Here is a 17,392-nt window from a genome sequence, read left to right as displayed (position 1 = left end):
AGCAGGGATTAAAAAAAACATGATCTTGGAAGATGGGAGCTAAATGCAAGACAATACTGGGAGAAAACCAGTCAGAGGGTGGTAAATGTTCGAGGCTGTGGTGGAGGTTTACCTACCAGCTGGACAATGACTCCAAACATTCAACCAGAGCTACAACGGAGTAGTTTCAATCAGAATTAGAATGGCCCAGCCAAAGTCCAGACCTAGATCAGACCAAACTGGACCCAAAAAGAATCTGTTTCAAGAAAATTATGTTCCCACATGCTCCCTATCCAATATCTGGCAGAGCTGAGGTTTTTTGCAAGAAAGAAAAACCTCTACCTGTCCAAAGCTGGGACAGAATCTAAAAGCAGTGGAAGATGGTTCTAGCATGGACTTAGGGTGTTGAAACCAAACTCTTGCCACCAGCTCCTCTGGCATGATAAGTTAAGTGGGGCACAAAAACTCAACACCCATTGGCAGCAACTCATTTGTTTTGTGATACATACAACTTGACTTTGAAAATTACAATTAAAGGCTCACTAATAATGTTAATTTATTGAACAGAAAAAATTCACATTGATATTTCAATGAGCCAGCAAAGACAACGAGCAATATTGTTGCACACCAGCAGCAGAACAAAAACGTAACGTGCACAATTCCAGTATTTTGATCAGATGATCCGAGCTTGGGGCCAAATAATTTGTGCCCCATGGCTGTCTACTGAGTGTGTTAGGCATGAGCACTGCGATTTCTGATGTTCATTATTTAATCAAACGTTGGTGGGTTGGTCCCAATAACAAGGAGCCTCTAGAAGATTTAGCCTACTGAGCTTGTCAGTTTTAGATATATAGACAGAAATATTTATAACAGAGTTTTATTGGTAGGGGAATCTGTCTTTTTTACAATATTACTCTATAAAGAACGATCCTTTTCCACTGATTATTGTAAACATAGAGCTCCACAGCGACATCTGGTGGGGCCCCAAATACAGAGACGCCACAGCTTGCCAGATTTTTACAGTTTATTTGGCAAATGTATAAAAAAACTATTTTATCCTTTGACTTCGCCCTTATTTCCTCCTATGTTATGTTCTAGCTCATAAACTCCAAATAAAACAAATTTCCATGCAGATATAATTGAAAGCCTTTGCTCAGAACTTATGGAAATGTTCTATCAGTTTTTTGTGGCAGGACTTTGATGTCATGCGTGTATCATATTTTAACATTTAAAAAGGCCAAAAATAATGCATGCCTGTTCACAAAGCCAATTCTCTCTATATTTAACAACAGCATAAAAAAGATCCTGGTTTATCTATACAGGATATGTACCAACCCAAGCTTGTGCAGTGGTCACCAAATGCTTCCCACATCAGCTCTCTTAGCAAGAGTAGGCCTTATGGAGGCCACGTAGTGCCTGAATTAATTGCAGATTTGGCAGTCAAAATGTCCACGGGGAAGTAACTGCATCTTTAATGTCTCCACCAAATTAAATGTCAGTCCATAAAATCTATTCTATAACAAATGCATTTTACTCTCATATGCCAATTTAATAGCAGGTTGAGTTGAATAGTCTGAGGTCACCTTCATCGATGTAAAATTTTCAGGGAAGCCAGAAATCAATAAAAAGAAAATGGATGCAGTGAAGAGATTTTTCAGCCAACGCTAAAGTAGAGGACAGACATGAGCTACTTTTTCTCTGTAGACCAAATTAAAAGATGAGGTAAAGCTTGATTTTCCTCTGGATGCTCAAGGAAAAGGAAAGTTAGTAAACAATCTGGACATGGAGTGGTTTCTTGAGCACTGAGATTCATAGCTGTGCTTGATTTAAACGGCAGACCTTTAAACTTATGGAAATATACAACATAATTAATTATTGTTATTTTTTAAAAACTATGCAGCCGTGTCCAGTGCAGTCCGATGATGTCATATTGTGTGAGGCAAAGGGCTGGCCCAATATGCAGACAGGTTCTTGGAAGAAACATAAGGCCCGTTTACACTACCCTTGTTAAACCGAGCCGAGCCGAGACCAGTCTGAGCTTGGATCAGTTAACCAAGCCAAGACGACCGTTTACACACCACACTATCCCGGTTCCTTGGTTACTCCTCGCCTCCAAGTGGCGATCTGCGGTACTACCGCTCTCTGGGATTGAAGGCGGGACCGAGCAAATAAAAATGGCGGCGCCCGTAACATTCAGGAAGTTATGGTAGGACAGAGTCGGCTTTTGGGACGTGGATAAGACAAACGAACGTCTAATAAGGATTTACAGACGCAGGAAACAACGACAGACACTGAGGTTCATCACACTGCTAAGCAGAATCATCTCTGGAAATCGTGTGGCACGGTAAGGAAGCTAGTATTATTATGAATGTCTGAAATTTGTCTGAATGGAGTGTGAATAGGGACGTGCAGCCAGACACGGCGGAAAAACCGCGGACAGTCAGCTGACTGTAAGGGGATGACGCGGTCTGCTCATGCGCTCTTCGTTATCAGATAACCAGGATAAAAAAAAAACAGTCCGAGACCTACTCAGGAACTGGTCTGCAGTTAGCGCGGTCCAGTTATGTCTTGCGCGGTCCGGTTCAGTCTGCTGACCATTTACACACAAGAGTTATCTCGGTTACCGAGGTCAGACTGGTCTCGGCTTGGTTAAAAAAGTGTAGTGTAAACGGACCTATTGTGATTTGAAAAAGTGAATGGAGAGTGCAGGAAATACAAAACTTATAGGCTGGAACAAGGAAAATAGAGGACAGGCAGAGAACTGGACTGAACCAAAAGGAACAGATGGGGAAGGTAACAGGAGGATCCAGTGGAGAGAAAAACCAGAGGAATGAATGTCAGCTGAGGTAGAGAAGGCAGAGCAATCAGAGGGAGATGTGGAGCAGCTGAGACAAAGGATGAGAGCAAAGCAGAGAAGGAGAGAAAAGAAAAATAACGTAAATGGAACTGAACAACAGAGAGAGGCACCAGCACCCCTCGCGATCCCATGAAGGATAAAGCGAGTCAGAAAATTGATGGATGGATGGATGAATGGATGGATGGATGGATGAATGGATGGAACTGAACAAAAAACCTTAGGGAAAATGTAAAGCACAAATCTAACAGGGAACAATCTAAAAAGGATCACAAGTGAAACACAAAGGAAAGCGATGAAGGTATACACCAAACAATAAATAGTCTAAGGAAAGGAACGGACATGGCAACACAATATAAACAGTGGTAAACAGGGAAGAGTGCTAAATAATGCAAGACCTAACAAGAAATGATCAAACTGAGGACACAGATAAAAATCAAAACATAAACACCAACCTATCGTGCCAGACTATGGCGATGTGTTCAAACTCTTCCCGGTTGAGTTGGTTGAAAGACAATTTCAAATATCTTATACTTAGGGATGTTGTTCCTATAGGCCTGTCAAGATAACACATTTTGCTGGATGATAAATCTTTCAAAAAAATCTTGCTATAAACCACAATATAGTAATTTGGAGACCTTTTTCAAATAATATGATAACGACATAATAACACAAATACATTCTCTCAAAATACCGGCTCAGAGAGATCAAGCGGTTGACCGCCGTCATTTGGCTTCAATCCAAAAAACTCCCACACTGCAGCGGTCGTGTTCGGTTTTGACATCAATTCAATTTTCTTTTCAAACTAGCGCTTCTCTGGCTCTCCCTCACGAGGTTCTCATGCTACACTTTGAGCGTGTGCCTACCTGACACGAGATTTAATTCCTCCTTGTTTCCTGCACTGAGGAACAAGAAGGAAGGGGGGAGTAGACACCGATGCACCGTACTGAAACATTTTGTTTATCCAGTCTCAGAGAGAAGAGGGGGAATCACAAGGGGGAAAAAGCAAGCGCACTATTGTAATTAATCATGTGATTCAAATTTATTGCGAGATTAATTGATTCATTTTTTATTGTGATAGTTGTTCGTTGTGTCCATTCTAGACAAATGTAAGAATTAGTTTCAACACCACATTGAGATCTTGATGTGAAAAATAATAAACATCACTATCTTTCATTCAATGAGTCTATCAAGTGTCACCTCTTTATTGGCTTGCCTTGTACCCAATCCCTAAAATTAACAGGCTGTCACGTTTCACCTCTGAAATGTCTATGTTAGATATCTGCTATAGTGCAGCACTCTGAAAACCTCCTGAAGGCAGCACTGTGTCTCCTGAGTGATTCTTGTCCAAGGCAACACAGTCAACCATCAACACATCCAACAGGGTCTATGAGTAATCTTCCTCATACTGAGAAAACAATCGGGTCTCAGAGAAAGGTGTAACACACACACACACACACACACACACACACACGCACGCACGCACGCACGCACGCACGCACACACACTTCATCCTGCAGGCACTTGCACAGTGTGTTGTGTTTCTCATTAAAGCCTCTGACTGCAGAGTTGGGAATGATAGATGTCCACTCTCCACTGATTGTGACAGGTGCTTCAAACTGTGCAGCAAGACAGATTGAGGTGGAACAAAGCACCTGTTTGATGCAATGAATAATTGAAATGGTCTTCGAGTTGGAGAAAACTCTACTGTCCACATTTACAATGAATGTCTGACAGTGTCATGAAAACATGTTTGCCCCCTTACATCTTTATCCTGTAACGGGGCAAGTGAGGCCTGCTCTGCTTTAAACGCTCGGGGTTCTTTTTGGACCTCCTGGATCGGTGCACTCTTGGAGCGATTTAGGCAGGCTAGCCATTCCTGGGAGGCTTCTATCCCATGCTTTCTCCAATTGTCGATTACTTTGTTTCTCATCTGTTCTTGATTTTTTTTTTTTTTTTTTTTTAGATTGGAGCCAGATTGCTTATTGAGATCAGGTTCTATCATTTAAAATGTGGTTAGTCATAGTCACTTCAAACACGGTAAGTCTTCAGAAAATGTCTGGAATTTCTGTCTAAAAATTAAAGCTGTACCAACAAATAAAGGTAAATAAGTTAAATCCATGGATGTATAAATGTGACTGAAAGGTGCTTGATCTTGATCAAATTGGCTGACAAAGAAAAAACAGTAAAATGCAAAACATTTATTTTTGCCGCATCAAATAAACAAAAGGATTTTACAACCTTAAACAGCCACAAGCAGAGACAACCACAGATGTCCAATGTTTGGGTGGAAGCTATTTTAAATAACATTATTGGCTCATGTCACAGTATCGGGGACTGCACAACTCAGCCAGAGAGACATTACAAGTTTTACAAAAATATTTCTCAATTTCTTTACAAAAATTGGGCCCAAAAGTGAGGTCAACATAACAGACGCACACTCGGGTGGTAACACAAGGAACTCGAGCACCAGCTGACCTCACAAACAAGACACGAGGAAAACTTTAACAGTGGCTGATCCAACCTCTGTTGACACAAAACAGGAAATACCAAGTAACAAAGTTCACTTAACTGACAAATGATGGTCAGATTAGTACTAATTGGTGACCACTAACTAAACAAACATGTTTGGGTTAGGACAAGCAAATTAGACGAAAAATTGACCAAATACTAAACATAAAATAAACCCCACCTCCCCAATACATTCAGATGCTTAAGTGGTAATGTTATATCAAAGAAGAACTGATGCAGCCATGACTCCTGTCTTTAATGTGGCGCTCCAACAGCAACTCCCAAAGTAACTGGTAACTTTTAAAAAAAACTTTAAATAATCAACTAAAAGTCAGGTCAGGATTTTTATTGAAAAATCTAATAAAAAAATGTCCAGTCCTTTTTGGCAACGTATTAACCTATTTTTCAGAATAAAAAGTTAACAGTAAGTAAACCTTAAAGCAGCACTGTGTAACGTTTAGCCACTAGGGGCGCTAGACTTGTAACATCCAGGTTAAGTGCCCCTGAAGGCCACTAGCAACACTGCATTGTTGCAAAATTAAACAGTCTCCCTCCGAATTTTTGAATCTGATAGCAGACCAGTTTGGACCAGCAGACTGAGAAGTCATGCAGTTACTTGTAAAAACAAGGCCCCATTTATCCCTCTAGATTTTACTCAGACTCTCCCATTGAAACAAGGAGAGGGAGATGACGAGGCAGAGCCAGGGGGAGAGGAGGGAGGGGGTCTCCAGGGGCCGTAGAAGAGGAAGATGGAACAGACAACAGGATCAATCATCTAATTATGAAAGGCTGCAGGAACCTCAACAGAGGAGAAGCACTGACATGCAGGTTTGTGAACTATATTTACTGTATTTTGTAATAATAACCCTGGTCATGACAAACTTTGACTCAAGGATGAGAAAAGTAGAAGCCTGTAAGGTTAGCAATAAATGGTTTAGGAGGTTTTAGAAAGAGTTGCGTTCTTCAAACATAAGGATGCTTCCCCGGGGGTATTTATGTATATTCATAAATCAAAAGCTAATTTACTGTTTGGCATAGTTTGAATCTTTTATGTAATCTAAAGCAGTTAAGACTAATGAGATTTCTGGCTCTCTGGGCAGCAGAGCGGCATCTTGCCCTGAGCTTGTGCTGCTACTAAGGTGCTTTGCTTTTGAGTTATTACAGGTCTTCATTGCCACCAACACTTGTCATATATGACAACATTTATCAAATAAAATCAAATAATACATAAAAAAGACTCACCTCCCTTCATCTTGGCACTAATGGTTCTGTGGTGTTCCTGGACAGGTAATCAGCTAATTGCAACCTAGTTTCAACTTGTTGCCGACTTGCCAAGTAACACTTTGAATCGTCTTACTACTGAAGAGTGCCTTATAAATAAACTTGCCTTGCCTTACCGTCTTGCTTTGAATAAGGGACAGCAACGCATTGTCACCATCAACAACAATATATCTATATTTAGAAAGTAAAGCAGATAAAATTAACTGAAAAAGCACTGAATAGTCTTTTTTTACGTGGCAGCTTCCATCCTCCTTCATAAGCTGCTGACTGAGAGCAACAGACTGCTGTGGAACCGAGATAAGACTCCACCTGCCAGCCTCACTCATCACTGTGTCTATGGATTTAAGTGTGTGTGTTTGTTCAATCCTGGCAAGATAAGTGGCCCTCAGGATGCAGACCTTAACATACAACCTATACCAGAAGCATCTAACAGAGATCAAGTGAGATCGAAAAAAGAAAGTTTAAATTAATTTCAAAGTAGATCCTGATGGAAAAAGACTCAGAGATAAGATTTTCATTGTCTGTAGCAAACCAGACAAATAGAACCTCATTTGTGCCGGAAGAAGTGTATTGTTATCTTAAATTACTTTACAATAATGAATATGTACTTAAACTATAGTTGTATTATTACCTTGTAGATTGAAAATGCCTGTGTTCCTTTCTTGTTCGGTCAAGAATAAAGATTCTCGATTGTCACCATGTGTTATCACGGTGACATCTTTTTGAGACATGTATATATATATATATATATAAAAAAATATTGGAGAGGCAGCCCGGCTCACCAGCCTGGGCGCTGAGAGCTTGCTCAACTAATCAATTAAGCTAGAATGACTTAGAGCTAACCGCATCAGAGCGACTGCATCTCTGCTTTCTCCTTCTTCTAATGTTTGTCTCTTGGATGGTAGGGTGGATTATTTACAGCTGCAAGTAGACATGCAGCCTGTGCAACTGAGAGTAAGAGACTACTGAAAGTGAAAGTAAGAGATTGTTTCTGACCAGCTCCACCGCAGCACATCAGAATCCACTTAAAACAAACCAAAACTGCTTGTGGCTGACATAACTCTGTCCAGCCGACAAAGTGAGTGGTGTGCTGGCATCTTTAAAAGCCAGACTGACCCGATACCGGGCCGGCAGGGCGACACCCATTTTCCTCCTTTTCCGAAAGTAGTTCAAACACGCCGCCCCTTAAATCCCTCGAAGGATGAGGCTTTATTGTTTCTGAAACAAGTCACTGAAATAGTTTTTTCACAAATAATATAAGTTTTGCAGTGCTTTAAACACACAAGTCTATCAAACATGGCAGACTCTTCTAGAAACAAATGTTTCAGGACAGAGATATGTTCTTCTTGTCCTTGTATCATTGGAAACTAGAAAGTCAAACCTTTCCAACAACCTTTTGCACATCTTTTTCCAATGTTGCCCTGTGACATAATTTCTTCCCATTTTATGAGGTGCCCAGTTTTGGCACTTTGGCTAAATTGTGCCAAAAGGACAGCTCCGCCTGGCACAAAGGCCAGCTAAAACCCCTGTGGATCAAAATGCTTCACCTAAATTAAGTCTAAATCTGTTGCCGTTATGGTAAAGATGTTGATCGATACAATCTGAGGTGTCTCCTAGGTTTTCAAAAAGACTTTCACAGTGTTCTTTCACCGTTTATTTAGAGAAAAAAATATATGGGCGGTGCTCAGAACATTAGATTTTTTCTTTGTTTTATCTCAATGAAATAGGAGATAGTAAGAATTGTGATGCCGGTTCCACTGGAAAAAATATTTCATATCTTCCCTTTACCCCAGTACCAAAAGGTTACATTTAGACTTGATAATTGTGGTGCTATTCAGTCTGAAATTTAAGCTGAAATTGCTTCTGAAACCCTCTGGGCTTAACAGGTTTGTGGAAGTACATACATTACTGCCAGTCTAAATGGATCCCTTCAAGTCTCCTATAAGACACTGGTGAGAGGAGGGGAAGACTTGAAATACAGAAAGTCTTTTTCTCAATATGCAGACACAGAGTATGCTAAAATGAATGTCTGAATTATTAAAAAAGACATTTATGGAGTGAGAATATGTCTCCACTGCGGCAAACATTTGGACTGCACATAATAAAAGTCCTCTTGGTGTGAAGGAACATGGAGCATAGAGCAAGCAGCCATGGCATGCAGAAGATTCAAGGGTCGTCATACTCATGACAATATTACTGTTGAGTTGGAAAACTTTTACTCGTGCTACATCTTAAACCACAAAACAACATCAGCTGTCACTAACAATGGCTCTAATTCAGTCAAGACCTTCACACGGTACCAGCCAGTTTTGGTGGACAGCTAAGAAGGATGAAGACGAGAGGCCTTTTAAGAACATCGCCTCAAAAACCAGTGTTGGTGATGATAATGACAACAATGATAATGCTGGTGAGGTGAACACTTTTCCGCCACATCAGAGGTCTGTACCACCCACATTAAACCTTGGTTCTTGCAAAGATGTTGACAAGTGGTTACTGCCATGACCAGAAACAAGCGTACAGAAGCGCTATCACAACATGCACGTATGGAGCAAGGCCAGTCAGTCAAACTGTGGCTGCAGAGACAGTGGATGGCATTAGTGGAAGGAAGCTGCTAGTTCCTTGCACTTCAAGAAGGAATTCCTTTGATGATGCCCTGGCTGTAATCTGTGAGATTTCTCTGGTTGAACTGAATACCAACTTCTCAGAGTTTGGGTTGGCAGCCATGACAGAACGGGGACATCAGTTCATCAGGAAGTTCTCCACTGTCATGAGGCCGCTTACAATGGCCCTGCACATTGTTCAGGGAGAGACAACACTTATCATGGCATACTCCTACCCACGCTGGAGATACTGGTGTTTATAACCCTGGGACTGAGGAGGGGCCAGCAAATTCCTGCTAATCTTCCATAGGCAGTTGTTATGCTTAACCAATCACCCAACAATTGCATTTTTATACATTTGGATCAATGCATTTTGTTATTTTATACATTTTATTCAAGGCTCTAGAGTTGCACAATATATGATTTGAGATGATGGAGCTGGAAATCATTCTACTATATAAAAAAACAACAACAAGAACTTAAACAAAAAAACAATTATGAAATATCAAATGAAACATATTGTCAAAGATATGCATAATGTATGATTTAGGTTGTGTGTAGTTGGATTGCATAATAGATTCTTTACGTTTTTGTGTTCTGTATATCTTAAGCAATAAATGCAACATTTGCAGAGGTGTTGGATAGTGAAGATGCTGTGACCTGTTGATCTGCAATAAATATCAACTTTTCTAAAACATCTGTTGTGTTTTATTGTTCTAATATTCCAAATGTGGAAATACGTCTATTTACACTTGCAAATGTAATTTCTTTGGTCTCTTTTTACATATTATTGCAGCCTTTGCATAGATTAACAGTACATTGTTAGACCTTAGATTAAAGTACATTGTTTCCCGTTTGTAGTTCATTCTGTTAAGTGCTCATTTGTTTCAAATATGTATTCAGTGTTACTATAAACAGCTGAACATACATTTGAATATGTTAAAATATATTTAGTAATTTATTTGTTAGTATTGCAGTAACACATGGAATGTGTAGTACACTCCAATAAAAGGGGAGCCAAAAATTTTTTTAGAGCAATGCAATAGTTACTTTTCCTGGTAAATGAGTTATTTTTTATAATATTGTTACTCAGTCATAACTCAGAAACACCTTTTCTAGCAGTAATCTGAAGTGATCATCATGTGAATCACTCTAAGGATATTGTGGAGGAGTGTGCAGACATTTGCTTGTGCTAAATTTCCTTTTATTCCAACCAAATTGAAGTTAGGACTGTTTGTAGATCCTTGCAGCGCCTTGGTTCTTTCATCCTTCATTTAATTGCTGTTCTCAAGATTATGGTGCGATTGCATGAGACGGTTTCAGCTATCTGAGACGTGCAATTTTTATTGTTAAATACTTCAGTAAATAGATAACGCTACAGCCATCCTAGTGAGAGAAATATGAGTGACTGTCATTATAACATAATTGAGCTTGAATTATTTAGCAGTAGCTGTAAAATCAGTCCTCGATTGATGTGCAGCTATAAAAAAAAATAAAAAAATCAACCAGCTCAGTCTAAAGTGCTCAGACACGCTGATGTTCTGTTGATCAATTCATATTAATACTTATTTCTACAGTCAGATTAAAACTCAGGCACTGGAAACGTTTTATCCTATGCCGACTGCTTTTGTAGTTTAGGATTTAGTAAACAACAAAAAGCCACATGCCACCACCTATTGCTCCTGTGAGTTTGCCTTCACCTTCTTACCTCGACCGTACATAAACACCGAATGACAATTCTACGTCTATCATGTGCAACACTAGACCAATAATCCTAATTAAAGTCCTGTGAGAACTGAACATCACTTGTAAGCAGACTTGCCGCCTTTCACACATGTCAAAACTGAAACGGGCAAATTGGTATCCAGTACTTACATTCAGCTGACAGAAACCACTGAAACCATGCTTCTCTCTAAGTGTTTCTGAGAAGATTGCCGGAAGTGCAATAGGAAGTGAAGTTGCTTTGTGTAACACAGCCGCTCCGTTGCCTTCGATGGCACAATCTACTAGCGCAAATCCCCCGAGCTCCTTGAAGAGTGCGAGAGAGACACACATGACGTGAACGCGTTTGGGGTCGTGTGTCTGAACAAGGAAGGAGTCGCCACGAACCACGTACCAATGTGTCAGTGTTGACCAACGTGTGCGACCATGACGAGAGCTGCTTTGACTAAACTTCTCCTTCTGGTGATCCTTGCCTTTATCATCTGCCTCCCACAGTTCTTCAGGACATACTCAGGTGGGTCATTCAGAAGAACTTGACCTGCACACTTGTTACTCAGCCTTTGACTTTGTCCACATGCTTCACAGTACTGTGTTCTTGTTTTGTTTCCTTGACATCTTGCACAGTCTCTCTAAAGCTAAAGTTTTTCTGAAACTGTGGTTCAGACACCACTGGTGAGACTTGGGTTGTCTTTATTGATAACAAATGTTTGTATCAACCATTTAAACATTTAAACACATTAAGCCTCATCAGCAGCTACAAAGGGGAGCTGTTCAATCACATTGAATTACTTTGAACTGAAGCTAATCAAAAGGGAAATCTCCCTCGAGTGGAGAGGGTGATGTTGAAAGAACTTCAGTCATAAACTAAAGCGACTAGAACTGAACCAAGAGAAAGCACAAATGTCTTCTTATTTAAGTCTGAAGTTGGAACAGGGATGTAGAAACGTCACCACGACCAAGATTAACCGTGTTCAACCGTGTTGTAGGTCAGAAAAGCAACGGGATTTGCTAACTACTGTTAGCAACACAATAATACAAGCTCCTTCTCTGTATTTCAGGCATTCAAACTGTAAGTGAGCAAGTCTACTACTAGAGGATGTCCGATTCTTAGGAATTTGGATAAAACAGGTTTTAATTTTGAAAGTGTAAAGTTAGTTAAATTACAGATTCTTTAGGCATATCATTTTACACCGAGTGTAACCTAATTTTGTCTGTTTTTGATAAAATATGTTTTCCTGTTTCTACTTAGTTTTGTAGACACAATAGAGAGCAAATTATTTTTGATTTATTTGGGATAAAACGTATTATGAGTTTTTAAACCATTATCTGGCATTTCCATGACCTCAGAAGAGTGCTACCATTGCTCTTCTTGGTCCAGCTCCTTTACTCTCTGGTCTGGTTCTGAACCACACGTGCATCCTTGTTTCTGTCTTCAGTTTGTCTTCATGTTGTTGGATAAGCTCTCCCAGCGTGGCACTTTGCATAAGGAGTCTTCCATTTAAGGAAAGTCCATTTGCTGTTTGATCCTGTGTTTAGGTCCTTTTCCATTACATGTGAAAAGCCCCAGGCTTTTTAAAAGCACAGCGTGCGTTTCGATACAAATTTAAACGTGGAATCTCAGAATCTTTGCTTTCACGGGAAAAAAAGGGTCCTAGTCTGAGGGTAGGACTTTTCAACAAGCCTGGGGCTTTAGTTGAGGGGCAGGGTTGGGTGCAGCAATGCAAACAGTCTGCTACTTGAAGGAGTAAGGAGCAGTTAGGAGATGAGTTTATTTTATACCATTAATTTATCACGAAAAGTAGTTTTTAGGCAAGGAAGTACACCTTCAAGTTCATTAGGGTTATGAACTGATTTTGAATCTACTTTCGGAGTCATCGGGAGAGCCATGCCTCCGCTGACAGGCTTGTCTCGCCAGGGAGCTGTAGTGGGCATAACCCTGTTGCTGGGGCTTTAAATCCTGGGGCTTGTAACAGAACAGGGGCTATTGTTTCCATTGCTGCCGTTCAACGTTGGTCTCGTCTTGAAGTGGTGCGAGATGTGCACGTCTGCGTAGACTCTGGGTGCAAGAGCACAGACGACATGGAAACACGCAAGCGAGAGTAGCAGACAAGTTCAAAACGATCCTCCTGTTTGTTAGACCTGACAACACCCCTTTTTTTTCTAAGGATTTCAAGCACCTGCATAGCATTTTTATGGTACTAACATTGGTATTTCCCATATGCAACAGTCTTGGTCCTGTGATATAAAATGGACTAAAGGGGTAATTGCAGTGAATGTTAGCTTTGGTTAAATTTGGTGATGCCATTTTCATTTGGCTCTAGTGATTGGAGGTGCATCTAAAAGGTAAACTATGTGCTACGTAGGTTCACTATGTGCATCCCCAACGAGATCAACCAAATGAACATGGGATAACAGTGAATTAAACGACGGGAAAGGCACAACTCATCCACTAGGCTGGATGATAGGCTGATGGTGTAGTTCGTCATGTTTTTAGTTCAAGTCAATTCAACTGAACTGAAAACAAAGATCTAACAGAAATAAGAATAACCTAAATAAATCCATGATGTGCAGAAAACTAACTAAATGATGGCAGGAAAGAAGAGAATCAGACTAATAGACAATACTTTAAAAAAGGTGAAAACAGACAGAATGAACGATCCCCATGAAGATAAAAATCCTCAAAGGCCTGGGGATCGTGCCAATGCTACTTTAAAGAAAAATGGAGACGTTCGCATCCTGGATAGAGAGGAACGGTTTGAAAGGGGAGAAAAGGGGGGACATTTTTTTTGTAAACACGTAGGGTGTATTTTATGTATTCAACTGAGGGAAGTTATGTGTGTGAGAATATGATACAAACCATACGCAATGCAAGAAACTAGTTTATTGGATGTTGAGGTCTGGAGGCTATTTGGAACATAGAAATGTCCACTTCTACGTAACAACACACTATAAAACCATGTCTTATTTTTATTTTATTTTTCTCTTTTTGCCATAAAAAAACAAGTAGAAAAATCCTGGTTCCTGTCGTTCTCCAGTTTTAAAATTCCTTTTTGTAGAAACCGTAGTATTCACTGAGGTGGTAAAAAGTTTATGAGCTACTGCTCTACAGGCAAAAACCAGACCTACAAGGATTGGCAGGTGTGTGAGAATATTTTTTTGGGTTGTTGTGTGAAATCACAGTTATTTATACAATGCTTGCTTTAACCTTTGTTGTCATGCTGCTTGCCTTCAGTGTCTGCGGTCTTTGTTCACCCTTCTCACTCTTCCCTTTGGTGTCGCTCCCTGAAAGATACAAACTGACGGCAATGGCTTCCATTTTAAGATTCCCCTCTGATGTATGATACGAGAGCACCCAATGTTTTGCTACCTTGTGCCCTCTGTATCTGGCAGATCGTCGCTCTAATTATTCGCTCCTCTGTTTCCGTTCAGTTTCAAAGGTGAACTTTGTCTGCCTTCCCTACCAGCCGCATGAACAGAGTGATCGGGAATGGGATAGGGGGGATGGGCGACCTCCTTCAACAGCAGAGGATGTACTGTGGGAGCAGACCTGCACACGAGAGACCGAAAGAAACGCATCGGATTTACGTGTTGCAAAACCGGAAGTCCGAGGAGATTCAAGAATAGCCTGGTTCATGTGTGAAACAAACCAGGACATGGAGGAACTGCACAGGAACGTCTCTTCAACAGGTAATGCATATTTCAATGATGCTGCTGCACTGTCTTGGTAACGTCAAGCCTAAAATATCTCACTACTAAACAAAAAAAGAAGAGGAAAAAAGGCTTTTCCAAGACTTTTGTCTTGATGAACAGACAATTACATCAAAATCAAATTGATAGCCTTTTGGTAGTAGAAGTAGTGTACGGTTTTGAAATGCCTGTGTTCTTTAAAAATGCAGACATGGTCCTTTAATTCAGCCCTGAACCATGAGAACTAATTATTCAAATAATTTCGTGATGAGAGCAAATTTTTCTAATTATTTTGTGCCACCCTGTGCAGAAAACCATATAACCCATATTATAAACTGCCACTACCCTTTGGGATAAGCATGATATTTTCAACAAAGTCTTCATTCGTCATTGGGTGAACTTGACCAACTTTTCAGTCGATCATGACCAAACATCTTAAAACAACGTTTTTATTGTATTGGCTGCTATATTATTTTCAAGATGATATCCAATAATCCTTTCTGTTCAAGTTATAAAAAAAACAAGAATTCCTCTATTTCATGTAGTATATTTAAAATCGTGAGATTAGACAGATGATGGATGGATTTTATTGTGCCATTACAAACTATTTGCCCTCTTCCAGATTTCTTTGGTCCTTTTGCTCTTTGGTTTTTGTCACACTCTAAATGTTATAGATCATCAAAACTAATTAGAATATTATCAAAGATTACCTTCATAAGCAAAAAAGGCAGCTTTCAAATGAAGATAAAATTTTATTAAAAGAAAAATCTGTCAAATCGAACCATGCCCTAATTGCCCCTTTTGTCAAATTATGAAATATCTGTGATTATGACCTTTTGCTCTATACATATGGAGTGGACAGACTTCACAACTCTGACCAATAATAGCCAAATACAGCAGACTGTTTCACTTTGTTCTGACTCTCAAAGAGCAAATTATCTGATACTTACATCAAATACAGTATTTCCATTAAATTAATACATTTATTAAATTTATTAAATATAGATGATGCAAAAGAGGAACAGTGCTAATCAACTCTCCTGGTGCTAGACTCCAGATATTATTTCCTAACATTAATTTAGATCTGTTTTCCAAAAAAACTTTTAACGCAGATTTAAACAAAGCTAAAGGTTCCACCTTAAATAGTTAAAGAAAAGTAAAGAAAATCTAGTAAAGAAAATCTAAAATAAAAACCTAGGTGAATTAATTACAGGTACATCTAAAACAATTTGGATATTGTGGAAAACGTTTATTCTTTGTTAATTTATTCAGAAAGCGAAAGTCATTTTTATTATACAGTATATATAGCGTCATTACACATAGACTGAAGTATTTCAAGCCTTTACTTCTTGTAATTTTGATGAAAATTGCTTGCAGATAATGAAAAAACCCTAAATTCAGTGTTCCATAAAATGTAACTATTGAAAACTCATATAGTTACACCGTCATTAACTCAAGCAACCTGCAGAGGTTTCCCGAGACTCTAATTGTCTCTCAGTCTGGGTCAGAAGGTGTGGGGAAGACTGCCGACTGCTCAGATGTCCAGAAGACAATCATCAACACCTTTAGAAAGGAGGATTAGCCACAATAACAACCAACTCATTACTAAAGAAGCTGGTTGTTAACAGAGCGATGGATCCAAGCCCCCGGGGGAAAGAAATGTGGTTGAAAAATGATGCACCAGCAACAGGGATACCTGCAGCCTTGAGAGGATTTTCAAACAAAACCTATTCAAGAGTTTGGGGGAGCTTCACCACGAGTGGACTGAGGCTGAAGTCAGTACTTCAAGGGCCACTAATAGAGACGTTCAATGACCATGGTGTTACTGCGCTGGATTGGCCAGCAACCTGGGCGGACCTGAACCCCGTTGATGCAGGGCTGCATCAAATCATAAAGGGAACTAGCTAAACCTAAATGTAACTTCAGTTAGTAGCCTTAGAATAAAAGCTAGTAGACAGCAAAGTTGCAGCTGGAGGGGCGGAGTTAGAGATAGCTCTGCACCATGAGTTAAGTGTCTGTTCAGTTTAGTGACATCATGTTGGTTCTGCATTTAAGTTTTTGGATCTGCCAAAATTTGCTACAACTCAGTCTGATATTTTTTGCCTCGTGGCTTGATTGCACAACGTACATATGTACGTAGATACAGCTGAATATAAAAAGAAACTTAAAACTGTTTTTCCCACCGTCTGACATTTTGCTCAGTCAGGATGACGTATTTTTCAGTACAGATCACACGGTTCAGGAACGAGACGGGCTCTGTGTCCCGGAAATTCACATATTTTGGTGCAAAATGTGCACATTGAACTCAGTACAAAAGTAAAAGAGTTTGTAAAGATGCTGGTTACGCTGAGAAGGTTACCTTTGGGCTGAGAGGTCACTAAGAGGGGGAAAAGCCATTACTCCAAAAGCAACAGGAAATGCTACCTAACAATTTGCAAATGCACTCGGGCAAATAACTTAATTCTTGGGGACATGGCACGTGCTCTGATGAAGCTAGAACTAAAGGGGTTGGCCATAATGACCATTGCTATATTAGGAGGAAAATTTGGTAGCTTGAAAACCATCCTAACTGTGAAGTACAGGGTGGGAACATCGTGTGGTGGGGGTGTTTTCTGCAGGAGGGACCGGTGCACTTCGCAAAACAGATGGCATGGATCACAAGGAAAGAACATTATGTGGAAATATTAGAGCAGTATCTCAAGATGTCAGTCCAAATGGACTATGACCCCAAGAACTCCGTCACATTAGTTACGAAGTG

This window comes from Fundulus heteroclitus, chromosome 5, assembly GCF_011125445.2.
Source record: "Fundulus heteroclitus isolate FHET01 chromosome 5, MU-UCD_Fhet_4.1, whole genome shotgun sequence".
Classification (NCBI taxonomy): Eukaryota; Metazoa; Chordata; class Actinopteri; order Cyprinodontiformes; family Fundulidae; genus Fundulus; species Fundulus heteroclitus.
Note: the sequence above shows the minus strand (reverse complement) of the source record.